At 39.8% G+C, this 26,166-nt stretch overlaps 1 long non-coding RNA gene across 1 annotated transcript in view; it reads left to right on the top strand.

Annotated features, from left to right (window-relative positions):
* Positions 1-26,166, top strand: part of LOC144307912 (uncharacterized) — a 127,620-nt gene that overhangs the window by 29,452 nt on the left and 72,002 nt on the right. The window contains exon 3 of the long non-coding RNA XR_013374576.1: positions 3,141-3,212. This is a non-coding gene — a long non-coding RNA (uncharacterized LOC144307912). The remainder of the gene's footprint in view (positions 1-3,140; positions 3,213-26,166) is intronic.

Genomic DNA, 26,166 nt, shown 5'->3' with positions numbered 1-26,166 from the left:
ATACAATCTTTAAAAAACAAAAAGAAGATCTATAGCTGAAAAAAAAGAGATAAAAAATACTTGCTATCATTTGTCATTAGGGCGATACAAAGTACACCAATAATATAATACTATGACAGAACTCTTAGAAAAAAGGTTAAATCCAAACTCTGACAAAACTTGCTGGCGAGGGTGTAGAGGAGAATAACGAGAGCTCTCATTCATTGCTGGTGGGAATATCCAAACTCTAGACCCAACATGGGGCTTGAACTCATGACCCTGCGATCAAGAATCTCATGCTCTACCGACTGAGCCAGCCAGGAGCCACGGTACAGCCATTTTTGAGGACCATTTGACAGTGTCTCACAAAGCTAAACGTAGTCTTACCATATAATCCAGCAATTGTGCTCGCAGGTATTTACCCAAATGAGTTGAAAATTATGTCCACATAAAAACCTGCATGTGAATGTTTATAGCTGCTTTATTTATGCATAATCATCAAAAACTAGAAGCAAACAAGATGACCTTTAATAGGAAAAGGAATAAACTGTGGTACATCACATAATGTAATATTATTTAGCAATAAAAAGGAATGAGCTATCAAACCATGCAAAGACATGGATGAGTCTTAAATGCACATCGCTTAAAGAAGCCATTCTGCAAAGTTACATTCTGTATGATTCCATTTATATGACATTCTGGAAAAGGCAAAACCCTAGAGCCACTAAATAGTAGTAGTTGTCAAAGTTTTGGTGGGAGTACAGTGGATGGGATTGGGGGAAGATTGAATAGGAGAAGCACAGGGGATTTTTTTAGAGCAGTGAGACTCTTCTGTATGAGACTATACAATGGCAGATAAATGATATTATGCATTTCTCAAAACTCATAGAACTGCAGCCCAAAGAGTGAACCTTGATGTATGCAAACTTTAAAAAGTCATTTAGGAGGTCAGTGAATCCCAGGATGAAATGCAGAATGTGACAAAAGAATCTAAGTATTATAAATGTATTAAGCAGCATAACCAAAGAGGATGGAAAGGAATGTACTAAGCTAATGAATAAAGTTTATAAGACTGAAGACAAAAGGCACTATATATAAGCACTAGAGTGGGTAAAATTGTTTCCTATTATTGGTTAACAATTTGGTTAACTATTCTGAAACCACTATCCATGTATACTGGGATTAAACAAGTAAATGGATGGTAGATGGTGGGAGCTGGTTTCTCATTGTTGAAGTGAGAAAGTTATAGAGAAGCAAGGAGAAGAACCTAGAAGTGTCCATGTGGTAATGGATTGGAGTTGGAAACATTAGGATGAACTCATGTTTAGCTTACTATAGATACAGACGGCGACACATAACAATATTTATAGGTATGTGCACACACATGAGTTTATTTCCTTGCACTGTCTGCTGAGAAGGCCTGGAAGCTAAAACACCCCAGGTGAAGTCATCACATCCAGAATCCAGGTCTTGGTTTATAGTACCATTCTCCAGTAAAAGAAACTAAACCTCCTTGAGAATTGGCTGGTTCTAGGACTGGGGTAGGAAATATGCAGATAATCCTGGAGCATCTCTTACTGCTGGAAAATAAGGAAGTTTTTAAGAAGATCCACAATGATGGTGATATGTCAAACAGACCCAAGAACTAACTGAAAGAGCCCTGTGCTGGCTAAAACTGTAATGATTTGAGGAACAAAATAAAATAGTATTGGATTATAAGCCAAAGTATAAAATAAATATCCATGAGTCCATACTGACATATTCAATGATTGAATAAACAAATGGAGGGAAATAGACAAACATCCCCTGCAGAATCTATTTCAAACAATTTGTGTAGGTACTCGGCCCTCTGATAGGCATAATTCCCCTTTCTCTAAGTGTGGGCTGCATGTAGTGACTTCCTTCAAAGAGTTCACTGATGGAAAGAGGGGAGGAAGAGAATAAGTACAGTAGAGAAACCTGATAAACACTATCTTAGCAAGGTGATCAGGGTCAATATCAACAGTGGTAAGTCATATTGATAGTTGATATCACACCCTGCATATGGTATGACCTTGGTGCTTTATCTCTGTGGTCTTCTTCCCCAAAATTTATAATCCCTGCCTAATCATGAGAAAAACATCAGAGAAATCCCAGTTGAAGGACATTCTACCAAATATGTGACCAATACTCTTCAATAGTGTCCAAGTCTTTTTTTAAAGATTTTATTTATTTATTTATTTATTTATTTATTTATTTATTTATTTATGTATTTATTTATGAGAGACACACAGAGAGAGAGAGAGGCAGAGACACAGGCAGAGGGAGAAGCAGGCTCCACGCAGGGAGCCCAATGTGGAACTCGATCCCAGGATCCCAGGGTCACGACCTGAGCCAAAGGCAGATGCTCAACCACTCAACACCACCCAGGTGTCCCTGTCCAAGTCTTTAAAACTAAAGTCTGAGAAATTGTTGCAGCCAATGGGAACCTAAGGAGACGTGATGATTAAATGGACTTTGGTAACCTGAATGGGATCTTGAAACAGAAAAGGGATATTATTTGAAACTAAGGAAATCTACAGAAAGACTTTCATAAGTAATGATGTATCAATATTGGTTCATTAATTGTGAGGAAATGTATCATACTAATGTAATGCATTAATAATAAGGAAAACTGGGTGTGGAGTATATGGAAATTCTCTGTACCATTTTTGCAATTTTTCTGTATGTTCGATACTATTCCAAGAACTTTAAAAGTTTATTTAGAATGGCAATGTTGATATAGAGTATTCAGTTTTTTGAGGCATAAGACCTTTATTTTTTAGCACAAAGGAGTGTGCTCAAGAATCTGTTACGAAAGCAGAGAATTGGAAATTCAATACACTGGTATTATTCACTAAAGCCCAGATTTTATCAGCAAAGTCTTCTCATTTTGTTCCTCTGCCTTTATTAGCATTTGCAACACTCTCAATTTAGCATCGTTTGCAATGTCATTACCATACTGGTTATTTCCTCTTCCAGATCATTAAGTTAAAATAGACCAACTCTGATACCACACCCTGTGGCAGTTCTGAGACCTTGTCCTCAAATGGCTGCAGAACTATGAAGTTAGAAACCAGCTAAATAATAATTATCTGCAAATGGCAATTTCCTAACTTAATTGGTTGAATTTCATTCTGCAGGTGGTGATATTAAAGCAAACGCTTTCCTGCTGTCCAAACAGACACGCTGTGGTTCTGAATTCTGATGGAAAGGTAACGAAGTGAGCTTGTTGTGGCGTATTGTTTGTCACTCCCCAGGGCTAATTGTTTGTATCTCAGAAAGCTCACTGCTATCAGATCAGTATTTCCATGATCCTCCTTTATCAGTTTGTACTGTTTTCCTGTGGGTGTAGTGGGTTTGTTTTAGGTCTCCCCAGAGTAGAAACTAAACTAGGTATCTTTCACCCACTACTTTCTTCCTCTGGAGTCACCAGCCATAGAGAAAGACATACATATGGCAGATGTACATCACAATTCATTTTCACAAGGTTGAACACATTATTGTAACCAGGACCCAGATCAAGAAATAGAACATTACCACTACCACCCAGAAACCCTCTTATGCCACCATCCAGCCTGCACCCTCTACCACCACCTCCCAACCTCAAAGAGTAATCAGTACCCTGATTTTAAAACCGTGGATTCATTTTGATTGTTTTTTTTTTGCATGTTTTAAATAAGTAAATTGAGTCATACATTATGTGTTCTTTTGGGCCTGACTTCTTTGCTCAGCACTGTGTCTCTGATAGTCATCCATTTGTGATGTGTAGTTGTAGATAATTCCTTCTCACTGCTCTATAGCCTTCCACTGAGTAAATAGACTTCAATTTGTTCAACTGCTGATGTGGATTTGGATGCTTTCTAGTTTGAGGCTGTTAAGAACAGTGCTGCTATTTAACTTTCTAGTTAGTATGTGTCTTTTGATGACTATGTGAATGCATTTTTGTTGGGTGTTGCTTAGCTATAGTAGATACAGGAGGCAGTGAAATGTAAAGTACTTGCAGCTTAAATTCAGATAAATCTGATTTTAAATTTCAGCTTGACTACTTACTAGGAACTTGGACAAGTTACTTAACCTCTCTGAGCTCACTTTTTAAAATCTGTCAGATTGGGGTGCCTGGGAGGCTCAGTCAGTTAAGGGTCCAACTCTTGATTTTGGCTTAGGTCATGATCTCAGGGTTTTGAGATCAAGCCCCCATTGGGTTCCATGTTGGGTGTGGAGCCTGCTTAAGATTCTCTCTCTCCCTTTGCCTCTGCCCCATCTCTCTCTCTCTCCCTCTCTCTAAAAAAAAAATTCTGTCAGATGGGGATTCAAATAGTCCTTGCCTCATCAGGCTGCTGTTCAGATTAAAAGAAATAATATATGACCAAAGTGTGATGCAGTGCTTGGCATAGAACAAATACTCAATAATGTCTGCCATTGTTATTTGTAAATATCATTTATTGAAAAGTAACTCAACATTATTTAAGCTTCACACAGAGGTGAAATAAGCAGATTATTTACAGATTTTTTATTAAATTGTAAGATCCTGAAAAAAATGTGTACAGACCATAAAATTCTATTTAGACCTCTCCACTCAGCTACATCCCAACTATTGCTCCTCATTCTCTCAAATTCTGAGCACACAGAGATATGCCTGCAGCTAAGCCTTCTCCATCCCACAGGCTCCCATGAAAACTGAACATAAAATAAGAGAAATAAGTCTTCATTTCTGTCACAGTTTCCTTGTGGAAAGAATCGAAAGAATATTTGATACCTGGGACTCACTGCCAAATTTGTATCCATTTGGAACCCTTCATCTCTTCTAGATTATTCAGACCAGATCTTTATTATTAAAAATATATTTCACAGTATTGTACAAATACTATGTTGAAATAAAATGTCACACACAAGAGATAGCCCTGTCTTCTGTGGGTAAAAAGAAACTTTTCCCCTTTCAATAAAAATAATTCATGCTGTCTGTAAAGATATGGAAAAACTACAGAGAAGCATCGAGACAAAAGTGAAGAATGTTTGTAATCTTATTGCCCAGAGATTTCCGGGTATTCTTTGCCATTGAAAATTAATAAATTAATAAATAAATAAATATCCAATTACAAAATGTGGAAAATTTTTTAAAACATTGAAAAGCAAAATGAAACAGCAAATAAGAAGTCCCTTGTGGTCTTACCCTTCTAAGATACCTCTGTTGCTATCAGAGTTTGCTATTTTGTTGCTGTTTTTTTCCCTTATCTATACTTCTTCCTTCTTTTCCTTCTTTTTTTAAAATATTTTATTTATTTATTCTTGAGAGACAGAGAGAGAGAGAGAGAGAGAGAGAGAGAGAAAGAGAGAGGCGGAGATACAGGCAGAAGGAGGAGCAGGCTCCATGCAGGAAGCCGCATGTGGGACTGGATCCCAGGACTCCAGGATCATACCCTGAGCCGAAGGCAAGCACTAAACCGCTGAGCCACCCAGGTGTCCCTCCTTCTTCTTTCTTGAAATAATGATATCAATTATAATACTCTTTTGTAGTCTTTTTTTTTTTTTTACCTCTTTTGGACATATCAAGTATTGAATGTTTCATTAACTATTCATCTAAAGTTTGATTTTTATTTTTATAAAGTCTGATTATTTAATGACTATGTGGCATTCCATTTTATGAATTATTTGCTTAACAATCTCCAGGCAGGGATCCCTGGGTGGCGCAGTGGTTTAGCGCCTGCCTTTGGCCCAGGGCGCGATCCTGGAGACCCGGGATCGAATCCCACGTCGGGCTCCCGGTGCATGGAGCCTGCTTCTCCCTCTGCCTGTGTCTCTGCCTCTGTGTGTGTGTGTGTGTGTGTGTGTGTGTGTGTGACTATCATAAAAAAAAAAACAAAAAAACAAAACAATCTCCGGGCATTGAGTATTGTTCACAATTTTTCATTAAGAAGCGTATGAAGAGGGATCCCTGGGTGGCGCAGCGGTTTGGCGCCTGCCTTTGGCCCAGGGCGCGATCCTGGAGACCCGGGATCGAATCCCATGTCGGGCTCCCGGTGCATGGAGCCTGCTTCTCCCTCTGCCTGTGTCTCTGCCTCTCTCTCTCTCTCTCTCTGTGACTATCATAAGTAAATAAATAAAAATTAAAAAAAAATAAAAATAAGAAGCGTATGAAGAGGTTCACTATATATATATATATATATATATATATATATATATATATATATCTTTTGCATCTCTGATTATTTCCTTACTATGATTTTCTAGAAGCAGAGTTACTGATTCCAAGCCTATGCCCATTAAACAATGTTTGATAGCATTTGCCAAATTGCCTTTCTAGACATTTTACCATTTTGTTTTTATTTTTGAGAAAGAGAGAGTATGTGAGCATGAAAGGTGAGAGACGTGGCAGGGAGTGTGAGAGGAGGCAGAGGGAGAGGGAGAGAGAATCTTTAGCAGGCTCCATGCTCAGCACAGAGCCTGGTATGGGGCTTGATCTCATGACCCTGAGATCATGACCTGAGCCAGAACCAAGAGTCGGATGCTTAACTGATTGAGCCACCCAGGCACCCATTGAAGTTTCATCATTTTAATTGCTACCATCAGTTTTAGGGAGAGCCATTTCATCATGCTTTTGGCAGTATTGAGCATTATGATTTTAATTTTTACAAATGTATTAGGGAAACATTATTTCAGTGTTTTTATTTTTCTTTGACAGTGCGGTTGGATAGCTTTTCAACTATTTTCCATCTTAATTTCTTCTATGAATTAGTTTTTTTATATCCTTTGACTTTTTTCTTATTTATTTATGTTTTTCTCATTGGGTTCCTAGTTTGTATATGTTCAATGATTTATAGATTTTTTAATATTTTTTAATATATTGACTAATCTTTGTTTTTCTTATTTACTGTTAATACATATCTTAGTTCATCATATGACATTCATGGTGTCCTTGGACATAGAGAAATTCAAAAATTTTAAGCCAAGAACCAAATCTTTAATCATTCTATTAGCTGTTCACAGTATGATGTCTTACATTATATGTAGAAATCCCTTGTCAGTCAGAAGTTAATAAAATTTTAATTTATAGTTTCTGCCTTTTTAAAAATAATTTTGTTCTTAACATTTGACTCCTTGATTCATCTAGAATTTACTTGACATTATAAGATTATATTATGAATCTAACTTGATTTTCTCCAACTAGTTAATTTTCCAAACCCCTCTGTTAAATAAACATCTATCCTTATTCTTTTTGGGATTCCTTCTTAGTTGCGTTTGAGATTAAAATACATACAAAGGTATGTTTCATGGTTATCTATTTGTTCCTATTGATCTTTTATTTATGGGATAAATCTCTATTATGTATCTATACATACTGTGTCCTAGACCCTGTGGCAGATACTGGGACATATAAGCTCCATAAATTCAAGTCTTCTTATCACTTCTTATTTTTTCCCCACTTGCTTCTTAACATCCAATTAATTTGAAAGCCTTTGGACCGTAGGAAACAAATCTTCTTTTTCCACTCATTCCTCCATGATGTTTTTGCCAAGGCCAGATGCATTATAGGGCCTTGATTGATTGGGAAAACCAATCAAAAAAATGTTCTGCTCCTTCCATTCCACCTTTTTAAGCAAAGGCAGAAAGATTCTTTTTCAAGATGCAGCTATGGCAAGTGAGAACATTAAACCTAGTCAGAAAGCCTTGCGTTGTGATTATATACTAACTTCATGGCTTTAGAAAAATGTGTTCACTTCTTGGACTTTCAGTTTCCTCATCTTTAAAATGGAATTAATAGGGATGCCTGGGTGGCTCAACAGTTGAGTGTCTGCCTTTGGCTCAGGGTGTGATCCCAGGGTCCAGGGATCAAGTCCCACATCGGGCTCCTTGCATGGAGCCTGCTTGTCCCTCTGCCTATGTCTCTGCCTCTCTCTCTCTCTCTCTCTGTCTCATGAATAAATAAATAAAATATTTAAAAATAGAATTAATTGCACTTGTCTTATGGGAATCTCTGAGGATGAAATGAGAATAGGTATTATAAGTCTTCAAAAATTGTAAAATGGGGATTCCTGTTAAGCATCTGCCTTCAGCTCAGGTCATAGTCCCATGGCCCTGGGATCAAGCCCCACATCAGGCTCCCTGCTCAGTGGGGAGTCTGCTTCTCCCTCTCCCTCCACCCCTTCAGCCCTGCCCGTGATCTCTCTCTCCCAAATAAAATAAAATCTTTTTAAAAGTTGTAACATGTCATGAAAATATAAATTATTATTGTTATTTTTAGTCAAACTGATGTAAAAATAACCTGAAAGCAGGGCTTGTGTAGTGTTGCCTTTGTGATCTCTTGTCGACGAACACTTTATTTAGTACTTATACTCATAGGGAGCCCTCAGTAAACACATCAATACATTTCCCTGCTCAGGTAGATGCTGTTCTAAGATGACCTGATGGAAACATTCCCTGCTCAGAAAATCCAAGCAAATAACTCATTATTTGCTATGGATTCCAGTTGCCTTTAGTAGCTTATACGAGCCTCCTGCTATCTCAAAGTTTGGGGACCATCTTAAATATTGTTTAAAAGAATAGAGAGGATCTATAAGATAATACACTAAGCCTTTGACATTTGACAAGGATACCTCCCTAAACCCTCACAAATCTCCGAATTTGCAAATACTGTGATAGTGTACACTTTCCATCACTGAATACATGATAATGTGACTGAAATATTTGTGGTCATATTTTTGGTGATTGTATATGTCTCCTGGACCCTTGATCTTGAGTCAAACTGGTTGGACTTTGTTTTGCCTTAGGAGGTGGTCTTTCCTGTTAGCTCCTTGACCTGCCCTTAAAGAGCACTCAGTAGACTTCCTGAGTTGCCCAAATGTTGAACCCAGGATGAGCAGAGCTTATGCCCAATTGACATCCCTGCTCAAACTTGAATCTTTTCTATCAGGAGAACAATTCAAAGACTGCAAAGTGGGTGAGGCCAAATGGATAGTGGGAAGATTCGGAGACTTGAAAACTCCAGCTGAAAGAAATGGGTCGATGGAGTTCATTGGGCCTGTCAGGGTTTTCATTTCATTTTACAGATGAGAAAAACTAAGACTCAGGGGTTTTTAATAACTTGCCCAAGGTCAAAGAGCTTAAAGAGTCAGGATTTCAAGCCCTATTAGAATCTGTATTTTATACTCTAAACTACCTTGCTCTATGATAATGCCAGAGTCTTTTGGATATCAGTTTTTGCCTGGTAGGCACTCAATAAATGTTCAGATAAACCAGGGACTGTGGGGAACAGTTTGTGCTTGTTATGTAATTGGAAGGTAAATTTTATTTTGCCTCAAATATCTCTGTGAACAATGGGGAGGCTTAAGCAGCTGGCAAGCAATTAGGGATGTGGACAGCTGAGCTCCACACTGAGCAAGAAAGGCTGGCTAGTGGCTGTGAGGGCAGGGACTGGATGCTCAGTGCAAGCATTATCTGGCAACTTGGTGACCCCAGGATTCTGATCCCTGAAGCCCCACAGCACCTTCACTACTATGCTTAATTAATTCCTGCATATGTCAGCAGATGCCCAGGCATTTCCAATCCCCCATGCTGATAGCATTTTCTCTAAAGAGAAATCTGGAATGAGGAGGGCCAGCTTGGAGCCCTATCTAAGAATGTTTAATTTTGTTACTGTAGTGCAAGAAGGTTCTTTTTTTGTACCTCTTCTCACCACCTGGTTGGCCTGTTAAAGATACAAAATGTGCCTCCCCATCCTAGTGCCCCCTCCTTAACCCCTGCCCCATTGTCATCTGTCAGGGAGGCCTCCCCCCTCTTCCCTTGTTCCCATCAAGCCCAGCCCTCCTCTGGGACCAAAAAACAAAACAAAAACAAAAACCAACCAACCAAACAAACAAACCCAAAAAGCCATCTCAGGATTTCCCTTCATTTGAATTTGGAGTCATAGGCATCTTCCAAACATTCCCGGGATTATCTATTTCCCATCAAGATTCATTGTTTTTATTACTGTACACTAAATACACATTATGGCCAAATGCTAAAAGGCCAGTATCTTAAAAATCATATTTGGTCTAAGCTAAAGCCAAAGGTGAAAATCACTCATAAAATGAACTTCTAGGTCATAAGGCTAAATCTGAAAATGCACCAAAATATTTATTATTAAGAATCTAATATTCAACTTTTCCAAGACTGACATTGTAGATTAGAGATAATATTTTCTTAGGGACAGTGAGCTGCTTGCTTGATTGTGTGATCACTATAACGTACATTTTTGATACCAAATGGGTGCTCCCTTTCAAACGAGGTTGAGGGATAAGCAAGATATTTTGAGGCTTGTTCTCTTAATATAGGATTCTGCTAGGGGAAGGCTGCCATCAGATTGCTAAGTCAGCCTTCCTTTCTACTAGCAACCAACTAAGGTTAAGAAAGTTTCTTTCTCATCTGTTGGACTTGAACTTTGGTCAAGGTGAGGCATGAATTGAAGCAATCCCCCCACCCCCGCCCACCCCATGAAGCTCTGTGAGTTGCTTGAGAAAGATGCTTTTTTAAATGTTCAGAAAGAGTCTCCTATGTTATCTTGTTTAATAGTATAAGTGATAGCCCTGTAAACAATCTCTCAAAAGATAAGCTTATGCTGTAGTTTAATCTCTATCATTTGGACTTGTATTATTTCTGAATTTAAGTGTTGGCAAAATGCCTGTGGGTTCAGAAAGGAATTAATGTTCTTCTGAAACTTATCAACTAATACTCTATTAATCTGGTATAAACTGTCAATCTAAATATCTACTTATTGAACTATTTGAAAGTTCTTAATAACTGTTTTGGAATATAAAATTAATGGCTTTCACATCATCATTAACTGTAGTAATGTTTAACTTTTGCAAAGATCAATATGCATTTAATACTTAAGCGGTTTGAAAAAATTTCAATGTGTGAAGCACATGAGGAGAATTTTTTTGACTCCAAGTCATATATAGAATCCCTATCTCCAAAGTACATCTCAAATTTGAATACTAACATTCTGATAATAACAATAAATAAGAATTCCGTGTCTTACTCATTTCACAAACATCATGTTTACCAAATAGGAGACTGATCCACATTATACTAGCATGTGATCTTTGTGCACAAATTTAAGGATACCAGAAATGCTATAGCTCTTTAAGCTTTTTGGCCTTCTAAGGGCCAAGAGAGATGCAGGTTTTGTCTTTAGACTGAGTCCAAAGCATACTGTTGAGTTCCTCATTAGTTTCCAGCTTAGATTGTTTTAGGGCCAAGTTCAAACCAGCCTTCCTTTCAAAGGTCATCCCTTCATTTGACATTAGAGCTCTCCCTCACTACAGTTCTACTACTTTCCTTCTTTTGTGGCCATACCGCTCAACAAAGGTCTTCCCCTTTTCCTTCTATTTCCAGGCTACTCCATCTCTCATCCATCCATCAAAGATTCTCTGAGCTAGTACAGTATACGAGCAGGTCCTGGAGGTACAGCTCGGAACTAAACATTCCCTTCACTCAAGCTGCTGCTACTTTAGAGGTGGAAAGATGGGTAAATATGGGATTAATGTCTATAGTGTGTGATTAAATGCTATGTGGCAGGAGAGCACAGGGAGCTGAGGGAACTCATAGGAATGTGGTACCTTGCCCAGCCTAGAGAGGCAGAGGAAACTTCCTGGGGATGCCCAATGAACTAATCCCAAGAAGCTGACTGAAAAAGAGCTGGGGGGAAACAAGCATTAGTTTGGGTCTTATCTCCCTTGCTCATCCCAGTTGGTATTTTGAAAGACCATTAAATGACCTTTTCATTAAATCCAATGGTTCTTTTTTTTTCTTTTAATGGCATCCAAGACTCTTGACCATGACTATTTTCCCTTCACTCTCCTGACATGCTGATTGTCCTGGCTGTCATAGTCTCATCTGCTCCTGCTTTTCCCTATCCTTGCTGATGTCTCCTTCCGTGCCTTGTTGTTTGACCCTCTTTCCCTTCCATACATCTTTGTGTGCAGTTCACTGAAGGGTCAACCTAGAATTCTTGGAGTTATCTTCTCCTTCTGGGAGAGTTCATTAATCCTTAAAGTCTCTATATCTCTAGCCTAACTCTTTCTTCATTAAAATCACATACACCATACCTCAAACTATGTAAAAACTGACCCCATTCTCTGTCTTCATATATCTACATTAGTCCTATCATAGTCCTCCTTCTACTGCAAAACCCACCTAGAGCATAGATATCAGTAATTATTAACACCTCAGTTAGAATTTGTTTTCTCCTTCTGGTAATGGTGCCAATGGTTACACTTTAAGTCTCATCTCAAATTGTAGAACATGGATTTTGTCCCTTGTTAGGGGAATCTTAACCCCACTACACTGAAGGAGATCAGAATATACCACCTCAAAATATGCCACTTTGGCATAAGGATTATTTTGAGCTGAAGGCAGTTGAGAAACAGCAGATGTGGAGAAACATTCTCTACCCTCCCCTTTCTGCCTAAAGACAAAGTATAAATTTCCCTTTGTGAAGATGTCCTTCCTCCCCGCTCCCATCCCAGGGAGAAGAAAATCACCAGAGATGCTCTTATCACCCCAGAGACTGTATGATATTGAATCTGAGTAACAAAACTCACTGAAGTAACCTTTGTCTTTTATTAGTTTTTCCCATATATTTATCACCCACAATTTACCACTTCTAGAGACTCAAACTGTTTTTCTTTGCCTTGTCACTTCTCAACAAACTTATTACTGTTTGTTAAAGTGGTATATAAGCTCTCAGGCCTACCCACTTGGGTTTTACTTCCTTTTCTGTGAGGTCTCATGTACATCTAAGTGTAATATTAATATCAAACAAAACTGTATACACTTTTTCTTGTTAATTAGATTTTTTTGTCTGTTTATTCTGCCCAGAAACTGAACTTAAGAGGGAAGAAGGAAAAGATTTTTCTTCTCCTACAAGATATATGGAGTTATTAAAAAATTTTGGGGGGGCACACCCAGGTGGTTCAGTGATTGAGCTTCTGCCTTTGGCTCAGGTCATGATCCCAGGATCATGGGATCATGTTCTGCATCAGGCTCCCTGTAGGGTGCCTGCTTCTCCCTCTCCCTATGTCTCTGCCTCTCTCTGTGTCTCTCATGAATAAATAAATAAAATCTTCTGAAAATTTTTTTGGAAGGGCTATATGTAATTTCTGACTGTTAAAATCATCACTGAGGATACATATGGAAATAAGCTAATGATATATTATTAATAATAAAAAATGAAGAGGGTTACAAAAAGACACGTAAAGCATTTTCCCATTTGGAGGGAGAATATATATAGTGTATATTGTGTATGTGTGTGTGTTGTATGTATGTATATTAATTATTTATTACTGTTTAACAAATTACTTCAGAACTTAGTGACTTAAAACAACAAATGTTATTATCTCATAGTTTCTATGTGTCTGGAATTTGGGAATGGCTTGGATGGGTGGTTTCAGCTCAAGTCTTTGGAGTCAGAATGTTGGCTGAGACTATAGTCTCTGAAGACTTGACTGGGGCTGGAGGATCTCCTTCCAAGATGGCTCACTCGTGTGGTTGTTGGCAGGAGGTCTCAGTTCTTCACCATATGTGCCACTCCATTGTGCTGCTTCAATGTCCCCATATGGCAGCTGGCTCCCCTAGAGAGAGTGATGAGACAAAGAGAAAGGGAAGGAGGGAAGGAGGGTGGGAGGGAAGGGGAGAGAGGGAGAGACAGAGACAGAGAGACAGAGAGACCGTTTTAGAAATCACATACCATCGCATCTGCCACATTTTAATAGCTAGAAGTGAGTCGTTAAGTCTGGCCCACTCTCAATGGCAATGGAATTAAGCTCCACTTTTTGAGGGAAGGAGTGTCAAAAACTTTCTTGGACGTATTTTAAAACTACCACAATTTGTGGGAAAATATCTGTAAGAATAAATGCACCATTTTTAACAATGATTATCTCTGGGCGGAGGGATTATGAGTTATTCATTCATCTGTATTTTTAAGTTTTTAAAAAACGATTTTATTTATTTATTTATTTAAAGATTTTATTTATCTATTCATGAGACACACGGAGAGAGAGGCAGAGACATAGGCAGAGGGAGAAGCACACCCCTTATAAGGAGCCCGATGCAGAACTCGATCCCCGGACTGGGATTGCGCCCTGAGCCAAAGGCAGACTTTCAACTGCTGAGCTACCCAGGTGTCACGATTTATTTATTTACTTAGAGAGAGTGCATGTGAGCTCCTCAGCTCAGAGCTGAGCATGGAGCCCCAACCCACACAATCCTGTGATCACAACCTGAGCAGAAATCAAAAGTTAGATGCTTAACCAACTGGTGCCCCTTATGCATTATATATGAACATGAATATATTAAAATTATACACATTTTTAAGTAGACTACAAAAAATGTTATATGATGCTGATGTTGTACAATGCTGAACACATTTCTTGAGACATTCTCCATAAATTCACTTAAAATAACTTGACCACAAATGGTTCCATGACACAGAACTTCTGAGGTACATATCACATAATTTTCAGTTTATAAAAAACCAAGGCATAGAGAGGTTAATTCAGGTTAAATAACTACCCAAGGTCATAGAGTAAGTAAGTGGTATAGATGGGATTTGAACCTAGGCAGCCTGTTCTAGAGCCCACGCTCTTAAATTAAATGAAACATCCACAGTACGTATTGGACTGTATGTAGTCACACCACAGATCATACAAACAATATGATCAGAGAAATGAAAGAGCCAGAGCTGATCTATGCAGGAAAAGCTTCACAGAAAAAGCAAACAGTGAGCTGTGTCTTGGAGAAAAAGTGGGATTTGGAAAATCTAGAGATGCCATTCCAAATGAATGGAACAGCCTGGCCAAGGTCCAGAAAAAGATTGGAGCCCAGCCTTTCCAAAGATGTCCCACTGAGAAGAATAGTTCTAGCAATGGGTTCAGGATGGGTTCAGTAGTTCAGGATCGGTTTCTGGTGAGTTGTGCGAGTTAAGGCAAAATGGAGTAAGGTAGCGGTGGAAGTGGGAGGCCAGAATCAGAGGAGCCTTGGTTGCAGTTAGGAGAGCCTACCTTTAATTTATGTTCACACACAGATTTGGAGATCTTGGTTCTTTACCACCAGGAGGGAACTTAGAGATTTTCCAGTCTGTACCTTTTTACTTTAAATAAAGGAACTGAAAGCCTGTAGAAGAAAAAGATTTACTCCCTACCAAATTTATTTTATTTACATACTGTGTTAGAAATAGTTGGAATGCTAGGGTGTTTTTCCTTCAAAATTCCTAATTACTGTTTTTTATCATTAACTTTTTTTCTAGTAAAAATAATAAAGAATCCATTTTCTAAAATGGGCCACTGCAAGCTATAGTTTATTCTGCACTAATTGAACTTATATAAAGTCTGCGTTCTAGACTACAATATTGCCATCAAAGAAAACCCAGTTCCAAAATTACCCAGGGCATTGCATGTTGATATGGGAGATTTACTTATTTGTTTATTTGTTTACTTAGTACATGTTCTGTATACAAAGTCTTTTTCAAACCTGATATACAAAGCTGTCCCCAAAGGATTTAACAGTTTATGTCCCATGGAAACTTGGAAATCACTGAAGTTAGACCTGCTCAGGAGACATTGATATCTTATTAACTCTCAAAAATAATTTCCAGGATGGAAAATATTAAGATATTCAAGTAACAAAAATACCCTGTTTGCTTTCCGTTCCGTTTATCAAAGTTTATGTTGAAATGAAGCACCGAAAAAGCGGAGATCAATTCTACGTGGTACTTAGTACCCATTTCACACCACAGGCTCTTAGATGATGTCATGTCAATTACCCAGAAAGGCTGGATGAAACAATTTTTTTCCTTTGATGACTGATGATAACTGGTGGATTCTACTCTGTTCCCCATGTTTATCCAACAAGGAGTTTTTGCTATAAATTAATTATGGGTTCCAACTCCTGGATCATTTTGAGTCCCCTCATTGAGACTGAAGATCAAAGTAATTCAGAGTATGCGCACATGACCCTGGGAACTAAAAGGGACATCTTTACCTTGCTGGGTAATTCCCAGCGTATCACCACTGCTTTACACATGAGCTCCAGGAACTACCAGGAGTGAATTATATCTTGGTCTTTGCTCCTCTTATCTCCTTCCTCCCACCCTTGCTCTTTTCCTTCCTTCCTTCCTAGCAATGAGATGAGACAAACAATATGGAATTATTGCAGGGGCAGGGGCACTCCAAAACCAATCCGGGAAAAGAACCGTATATGTGACATTATCAAAGAGGTCAGGCTATTAGCAGGGCGATTAATGTACCCAATGGTACCTCTCATTGAGGGTCAAGTCTCCTTAGTAGCTAATGTGGGCAAAATGATCTTTGAGCATCCATTAAGGCTCTCAGATAAATGCTCAAAGGAGTTAATTCAATAGCCACCTCTATTTGGGCCCACTGTTCTCCCATGACCTGGGCCTTCTTACCCAGCTACTGTGCTAGCCTCCCCTTGGTGATGCGTCAGGCTCAGATCTACATGAAGGGCACTGCTCAGATTTTCACTCTTCTCACTCTTCCTGCACCTTCGGGGACCTCTTATCTGTATACTCACATGATTAGCTGTTCGTCTTGCTGAGCTTCCTTTCCTGAACCCCAAATCATTCAATCAACTTAAATTGTCTCCATTTTGTGTTACTTTTTCTCAGGCTTCTTATTGAGTGCCATACTGTCAGTATTTTTTTTTTTTGCCTTTTTGGTTTTTCTTCAGTCATAATTTTTATTCTTTAAAACTTGACTATGGTCTTTTCTAAAGAAAATTGCCCCCACTAATGGAGATGAGGTTGTGGGTAGATAAGACACACATTTAGCAAATGTTTCCCAAAGACAGCATACATGATTTCCCTCTTCATGTGTATTTATTGGTGAGTTTTTCAATTCATGACTATTTTGGAGTGAAATTAGGCTATAGATGTTATATTAGGGGGGAAACACTTCAGCTCAATATCTGGTCATTCAATTACAATTTCTGCCACATATTAGTCAGATTTCTGTTGAGATAATGCTGCATAAAATGCAACTTCCCAAATCTCAATGGTTTGCAACATCAAGCATTTTTTTTCTCACTCTTTGGTCTTTAGGTTGGCTAGGGGAGTAGCATATAGATCCTTGTGATTGAAACACAGACATGGAGAGAGGACCAGCAGGAAGCAGTTGGAGGGAGATTAATTTCCACGCACAGGCAGGTGGTAGGTTTAGAAGGGCCTCGGGCAACAAGCAAAGAATGGGGAATCCCAGAGCTTTATTTTTTTATTTTTATTTATTTATGATAGTCACAGAGAGAGAGAGAGAGGCAGAGACATAGGCAGAGGGAGAAGCAGGCTCCATGCACCAGGAGCCCGATGTGGGATTCGATCCCGGGTCTCCAGGATCGCGCCCTGGGCCAAAGGCAGGCGCCAAACCGCTGCGCCACCCAGGGATCCCCCAGAGCTTTTAAAGTAAAGAAAAGGCATGATTTTATCCTAGAGCATAGATAACATTGATGCTGTGTGGAGGACAGGTTGGAGCTGGAATTGCCTAGAATCAGGTGCCCACCTGGAAGGCTGTGATGGAAGTTGAACCAGGAGCTGGTGAATCTGTGAGATAAGACCATGACCATAAGAGCAGAACCTAGAGCACAGATACTAGAGATTAGTTTCAAGAGGCAAAAATTAGCAGTCTATTTGATATAGGGAGTAAGAGAGAGGAGAGGCTAGGATGAAACCGAGGTTAAGAGGTCATCTGGGAAGAAAGTCATGCAGTCCTGGAGAGTGGATGAACACAGGAACAACACAGAGAAAAATGAGACCCCTGGTATCCTGTGCCTACCTCTTCAGGATATAATAGGACAGGCACTCAAACGCGTTTCCTTAGCCACAGAATTAGTGCAAAATGTGGGTGATGATGAAGTTGACAATTACCATTGATATTGACAATGACCCCAACACTGTTTCCTTCCATGCATTATCTCATTTGATCCCTCCAACAATCCTATGGAACGGGAATGTTAACTCTCCTCATTTTACAGATGGGGAACCTGACGGGTAGCATTTTGTGAGGATCCAAAGGCACACAGCTGGTAAGTGGTAGAGTAGAAATTTGATTCCAGGTATGCATGTCTCCTTTTTACGTCCACTTTGGTGAGGTGATTGTTAACCAACCCCAAAGCTGGGCTGATATTCAGGTAAGGCTGGCTGGCTTATGCCCAGAGGGATGATGTCACACTTGCCTGAAGTCCTCCTGAGACTGAATCATTGAAATCAGTGTCTTTATTTTACACAATCATTGACTAAGTGATTGTTGTGGTTTCATGACGATCATCTCCCTAACTAAGAAAGTTACCTCTTTCATGAGTAGCATCTTTTCACTTCACAAAGATCTTTCCTGTGCATCTTCTCCTTTGTTACTTACAAAAATGGTGCAGGGAATGTAGAACAGATATTGTGATCGCTAAGGGTCAGCAAACTTTTTCCTTGAAGAGTCAGATGGTATATATTTTAAGCTTCCTGAGCCATGTAATGTCTGTTTCAACAACTCAACTCTGCCCTTGGAGCATGAAAACACCCACAGACAATTCATAAATGAATGAGTATGGCTGCATTCCAATAAAACATTATTTTCAAAATTAGGCGACTAGCTATATTTGGTCTGTGACCCTTAGTGTGCCAGCTCTTATTCTACATGAATATGCTTCCATTCAGAATGGTTAAATTGGGGTGCCTGTCAGTGGAGTGTGCAACTCTTGATCTCAGGGTTGTGAGTTTGAGCCCCACATTAGGTGTAGAGATTACTTAATAAAAAAATTAAAACAAACCCCCAAACCCCACAAAATGACTAAAAAATCCTCCCAATTTCATTCAGCTTGTAGAAGTAGGAAAGGAATCGAGGTCTCCTGCTTGCTTTATTCATTCAACGAATATCTGAGTCCCTGTTATGTGTCAAGCACTCTTCTAAGTCGTGGGGACAAAGAAGGTCCCTATTTCCATGCAGCTTACATACTTTGGGGAGACAGATGATGGACAAGTAAATGAGCAAAGGAGATAACTTCGGAAAGTGAAGAGTACCATGGAGAAAATAAAGCAGTGCTAACTGGAGGACGACGTTAGCTATGGGAATCAGAGAAAACCTCTTTGAAACAGAAAAATTTGAGCTGAAATCTGAAGGAAGGGAATAAGTCAATTACACAGAAATTTGGGAAAGAGGATTCCAGGCAGGTGGAATAGCTAGTGGAGAAAAAAACAGTGTGGCTGGAACAAAGTGAACAAGGGGGCGGATAACACCTGAGAAATAGACAAGGGGCATAACAAAGGTAAGAATTACAAGCCATGGCAAAGCATTTGAATTTTATTCTAAATTAAATGGGCAGCCAGTGCTTTTTGACTATGACATGCTGTTTTTAAATCTCTTTGTGTCTCTTCTGCTGTCTAAGCACATGGCAAATGCTCTCAGAATATATTCATTGACTGATGGTTTCTGTCACTTAGGTTCCCTCTAGGCATGAAAGACCCATCAACGTGCTGAGATCATTGAAGACCCTTGTGAGGGGACATGTTTAATAGATCCTTTTTAAAAAAGATCTCTTTGTTCTCTCCTGGGGTGGCACTGGGCACCATCCAGACCATCTGCTCTGGCCCATGCTCCCTGGCCATAGGTTGTGCCGCCATTTGCCAAAACACTCCAAAAGCCAGCCATGAGATGTCTGTGACATCACAGCCACTTTGTCGGGATGAGCCATCATGGTTGAGGAGTTTTGCGACCATCTAGTTCTAAGTGTACAATGGAACGGCTGTGGATAAGTCTTCTGTCTCCATTTTCTCATTTCTAACCTCAAGCTGGTGAAAGAAAATTATGTATGTGAAAGGTCTGAGCCAGAGAATGCTCAGCATGGCAGTTCTTTTTCCTTCCCAAATGTTCTTGTGTTTAGTGATTATTAGCCAAGTCCCATCAAAAGTAGTGATTCACTTAGCAGCCTCATTTTATTAGAATTTTTAAAGTACTAAAAAATGACAACAATCCTTAAGTTGGACTTAATAATTGGAAATGTTCTGGAGCTGTGTAGCCATCTCTGGTACGATGGACTTCAGAGAAGATCATTGTGGTAGACCCTGTGATACTCCCCAGCTAGCTCACCCCTTCGATGAAGGATGGTTTGCTGCCAGCAGTCAGCCTTCAAAGTCAGCCTTTCAGAGACTGCCTCAGGCTGCGGTGCCATCCTTCCAAGGCCATCCCTTTTCCAGGTGGCCCACTTTCAATCCCTGATTGATGAGGGGGTATGACAATTTGACTATCTTGGCCCAACTTGGGAGGGCTCTGAAGGCTCTGATCTCCTCGAGGGGGTCAGCTGAGGCTGTTCTTGGTCCTGAATTTTCAACTCTCCCTCTACTCAATTCTGCTGCTTTTTCCTTCTTCCCACTGTTGTTCATCCCAAGATCACTCCCTAAAAACCATTGTGCACTGTAAGCTCCACGTCAGCCTGTTTTTCAGAAAATCCAGTTTATAACCATTGTGTGTAGGTGTTTTGCCTTCTTAGCATTTCTGTGGCCATCTATTAGTGAATCTGTTGCTCATGTATTGTTAACACTTTATGCCCTATATCCATCTGGAAGGGGATACGACCCATGTGTTGTTGACAAAAGCTTTCTTCTACAAAGTTTAAAAAATGACAGAGAAGTGAGACATTCGCTCAAGTATCTGGAACATATAATTTGTCCAATTAAAGGAATTTTAAAGGATCCTTGATTACTAAATGCTCATTAATGAGGCATGAATGCCATGAGATTTATCAAGCGAGAGATTAATCACAGAGTTAGCTAATGAGGTTATGTATCATAACAATATGCAAAGGAAGAAGGAAATACTGGCATTTGAGGGGTTAAGTCAGGGTCAGAAAAATTAAGAAATTTAGAGAAGTATAAGAATGAGGGTATCCTATATTTGTTTGAATCCCAGACAGCCTGAGAATTTTGCAAATGATTTTAAATACATGTGTAGGGTGGTGTGTGCCCTTAGCAGAGAGTGTCCTTGGGCAAATGAGTCTTAGAGAGGTTAAATGAGGGTTGTTGTGGTGATTAAGTGAGAAAATGGATGGATGGTACTTGGTAAGTGCTCAATAAATGTTAGCTGCTGCTGCTGTTGTTACTCAAAGTGGCATCTGGCTAACAGTCCCCAGGGAAGCCTCTCTCAACATCTAACAAAAACCACTAATGAAGGCCTACAGGGAAAAATAACGCTCCCAACATGGAAAATAATATTGATAGGTAATATAACACCAGAATGTTGAAGAAACTGGAACAAATTTTTGGACAAGAAGCTGGGTTGGAAAGCCAAAGACAGCTTCATAAAAGGTAGAAAAGTATGTTGTGCTCCAGTCAGTAGAGATTCTCCCAGAGATTCAAGATTTGAACCAGCCAAATACCTGGGTACCTTTGTTTTTTTTTTTTTTTCACCTGGGTATGGGAAGGAGCAGTACAAATGCAGAACATAGGATTATAAGGCAATATTTATATGAAGCCATTGTAGGAAGAACCCAGCGGGCAGTGCATGCTGGGAACTGTAGTTTGTTCATGTAACACATCAGTTCAGAGAACTAGATGGTGGGGTGGTAAGAAGATATCCCCCCTCATATGGTACAAATGTACACAAGGTTAAGTTTTGTTAATAATTGCACATCATTTTCTGGTTAGTAGGAGAAGGTCGTTCTACCCTTAGCAGGGGACAGGGTGCGGGACCAAGGACTAAGATGAATAAAGAGGAAAGTAACAAAATCTGTGAATAATACTTCAGAATGAGAAAGAGATGTACCTAGAAGACTCAGAAGAATAACAAATTTCTGATAATCATCTACCAATGAATCCAGAGGAAAATTTCAAGACACTACCTAACATTTACAACAGAGCACTGGAAGACACAATCATCATAAAATAGCTGTAGAATGGAAGGATAGCATATTATATAAAAAAATCTGACTATAAAACCAAATAAAAATATCAGAAATCATTCCCAAATGAGAAGATACATGATTATTTAAAAAGATAGTGGACCTAAAATTCTTTATTTTGTTATTAATAAAAACAGGTAGCAGGGGCCAGGTGGTGAGGGTGCAGAATGTAAGATTGTGTTATACCCGTTGTCTCAAATAAGGGAGACTCAAATGTTATCATTTCATTCCTCATTTGTACAGATCAGATAGACTGTAAAGTTGTTGATAAAAATAAGCTCTAAATAACTGCTCATGGAATTAAAGTCAGATATTGTCAAGGAATGGAAAACAAAGGAAACCGGAAGGAGGAATTAAAAATATTAAGGTAGACAATAAGATAACCAGGGAAATACAAATCAAAACCACAATGAGATGGCACCTCACACCAGTGAGAATGGGGAAAATTAACAAGACAGGAAACAACAAATGTTGGAGAGGATGTGGAGAAAGGGGAACCCTCTTGCACTGTTGGTGGGAATGTGAACTGGTGCAGCCACTCTGGAAAACTGTGGAGGTTCCCCAAAGAGTTAAAAATAGAACTACCCTATGACCCAGCAATTGCACTGCTGGGGATTTACCCCAAAGATACAGATGCAGTGAAAGTCCCAAACACCTGCACCCCAATGTTTATAGCAGCAATGTCCACAACAGCCAAACTGTGGAGGGAGCCTCGGTGTCCATTGAAAGATGAATGGATACAGAAGATGTGTACAATGGAATATTCCTCAGCCATTAGAAACAATGAATACCCACCATTTGCTTCAACGTGGATGGAACTGGAGGGTATTATGCTGAGTGAAGTAAGTCAATCAGAGAAGGACAAACATTATATGGTTTCGCTCATACAGGGAATATAAAAAATAGTGAAAGGGATTATAGGGGAAAGTAGAGAAAATGAATGGGAAAAATCAGAGAGGGTGAGAGAACATGAGAGACTCCTAACTCTGGGAAACAAACAAGGGGTGGTGGAAGGGGAGGTGGGTGGGGGGATGGGGTGACTGGGTGATGGGCACTGAGGGGAGCACTTGACAGGATGAGCACTGAGTGTTACACTATATATTGGCAAATGGAACTCCAATAAAAAATATACAAAAAAAAAAGAAAGATGACTGAAGCCACTTTAGTAATAACGACAAATGTCAGTAGGTTAAACCGGTAGATTTCAAAATTTCAAGCACTCGAATCTTATTTTCAAATGAAATCATACCAAATTGCAAAGCTATGCTTTTTCTTAGTTGCCTCTATTCAGTATAAAGGCAATTAATGTGACCAAAGATAATGAAAAAGTGACCTCAACTGTTTGTAGGCCACTATCTTGGGCTGTCAGTTTATCTGACAGTTAATCTACAGATTAAGGCAATTCCAATGAAAATACAATGCAATTTTTATCAGAACTTGACAAAATGAGTCTAAAGAACATTCTGGAAAAGATGAAAAAAATCAACAAATACTTAAACAGTAGGAGTAGTGTGAAATTGCTATACAAGATATCAAAATGTACTAAAAAATCTCTAATGATTAAAAGCATGATGCTAGCCCCAGAATAGCAATAGCATTTTAAAAATCCAAGTATGTGTGAGGGTGTCCATATTTTTTAATTTAGAAAAGTTTGCAAGTCAATTCAGTTGGGAAAGTATGGATTATTCAATAAACAATGTTAGGCCAGGTGGCTAGCCCATTTGAGAAAAAAATTAAATCAACAAAATTAGGTATAAATGTATTAGAACCAGAAATTTAAGAAGTGAAGCCATAAAGGTAAGAATAGACTGTGACTAGAATAGAATATGGAAGAATATGTCACTGTGGTGGAGAACCACTTTCAAAGCATGGCATTGAGAGCTTAATGTCAAGGTGGACAAAGTACTGCCCACTCATGGCCAAATTTTGAATGAAGACACATGCATTCATTGAGGTGTCCTCTATGGCCACTTCTGCTCTGCAAAGACAGTATTGGAACGGAGACTGGCTGGCGAAGCCTGAGATATTTATTCTCTGGCCCTTTACAGCAAACTTTTGCTCACCCCTGGCATAGATCATAAAATCATTTTACATGGTCAAATCTTAAAAAAATTGAACTTCGGCGTGGAAAATAACATCATAAACCATCAGGAACTGGGAAGAATATTTGCAATACATATGACAGATCTATAAATAGATCTATTTTAGAAACAATAGAAGTTGTCCAACAAACCAGTGAAAAATGTCAGCTCTACTAGTAATTTTTTTATTGCCTCTTTAAAAAATATCACAAATAGATATTAGGCAACCCAAAAGAGGGAACATACTTAGCATGGGCCAAACTGCAGACAGACTCTCTTGGGCTATTGGTGGGTGTGTAGACTGGAGGGGAATTCATAGCCTAGAGGGAAAGCTTTGAGTGTATATACCTTTTGATAAAATGGCTCTGCTACCAGGATTTACCAAAAGGAAATAATGAAAGAAAGGTACAAGAATTCAGTTCTAGGGATATCCAGTGCAGGGTTATATATGTATATATGTTGGTAAGGCGTTGGAAGCACCTCTAAATAAGAAAGGTCCTGACGTTGCTTGAGACCTTCAACCCATAGGATAAAACATTCTAAGCGATTGCAAATTATGTTATACCCCTATTTTAAAAGTTTTTATTTATTTCTTCATGAAAGACACACAGAGAGAGGCAGAGACAGAGGCAGAGGAAGAAGCAGGCTCCCTGCAGGGAGCCCGTTGTGGCACTCGATCCCAGGACCCCAGGATCATGACGTGAGCCGAAGTCAGACACTCAACCACTGAACCACCCAGGTGTCCATGTTATAACCCTCCTCTTTTTTTTAAGATTTTATTTCTTCATGAGAGAGAGAGAGAGAGAGGCAGAGACACAGGCAGAGGGAGAAGCAGGCTCCATACAGGGAGCCCGACGTGGGACTCGATCCCGGGACTCCAGGATCACACCTCGGGATGAAGGCAGCGCTAAACCGCTGAGCCACCCAGGCTGCCCCCACCCCCCCTTTTTAAAATCACAACTGTTCAGAATATATTCTTGAGAATAAAAAGATAGGTTAAAAAAAAAAACAGTGAATACATTGTAACTGCATTTTTGGAAAGACATTCATGTAAAAAGCTCCCGCAAACATCAGTTAATATTAGTTATAGCTGCCTTGTGGGATAACAGATGATTTTTATTTTCTCCTCTTTGCTTATTCATAGTAAGTGTTTTATTGAACTGTCTCAGCTCTGTGGGATACAGAGAGGAAATGGTTTTATTTTTCACCATTCCCAGCCGTCACTCTTACAACGGTGCCATATGAAAAGTCCCTCCCCTGCTGGGTCACAGACCCCCTTAAGGACATTTGGGGAGGATGCCTTGACTTCTTTTGTGGATGCTATTAAAAATCTGTCCATTTCATTTACCCTTCAGAGATTTTTTTTCCCCATTCCCCAGGGCTTGCCAGGTCTGTGGCTCAAGATGCCTGGAGTGAGCGTGGTGTGTGGCCGGCTTCTCCGGGATGCCACTCCTCTGGCCCTCATTTTTCTTGCCGCTCCTCTGTTGTGTGGTAGGGGAAGGAGGAGGGATTAGGGGAAAGGGCAAATGACTTAGCTGGGCTCCCTGACAATCTGCTGTCAGCGGCTGCTACTTTTCCGACAGGTGCCCGCTACCTGCTGTGTGACGGGGTCTAAACACCTGCTCTCGCACAGGGCAGTGAGAGGTTTACCATCTGACTCTTGTTTGAGCCCTTTCAGATCCCACCTCCTCATCAGCCCTGCTTGGCCCCCAGCCTCCCGCTGTCCACGCCTCCCCTTCGGGTGGAGGCACCTGCAAACTTGCTGGAGTCTGGCTTCCTCCAAGCCGTCCACATGACACTTGTGAAACGCAGGCATTAATGCCAAACCTGGGTGGTGCAGACCTCTGCAGGGTCAGCCCTGCTATCTCCTCTGCTGCCCTCACCCTTGCTCAGAAGGGCGCCAGGGAAAGATCTGCAAGTCCTCTCCCCCGCTGGATTTTAAGACAGGACCTGGTACTGGCCTCCACCTCTTCCAGGGACCCATAGAATCTCTAATGACCATTCCCTTGGAGCCTCTTCCCTGGCTTGATGATCACTGTGTTTTGCTCAGCTTTGGCTGTGGGGAAGACTTCAGGTTATTCGGGAGAGTGGAGAGAAGAGAAGGGAGTTCAACAGCCCTCCTCACTTCTGCAATGGTCAAGGACTCCAGCAATGCCTT

The sequence above is a fragment of the Canis aureus genome, chromosome X (assembly GCF_053574225.1).
Source record: "Canis aureus isolate CA01 chromosome X, VMU_Caureus_v.1.0, whole genome shotgun sequence".
NCBI classification, from domain to species: domain Eukaryota; kingdom Metazoa; phylum Chordata; class Mammalia; order Carnivora; family Canidae; genus Canis; species Canis aureus.
The sequence above is the reverse complement of the archived record's forward strand: the minus strand, read 5'-3'. Positions and strand labels throughout refer to the sequence as shown.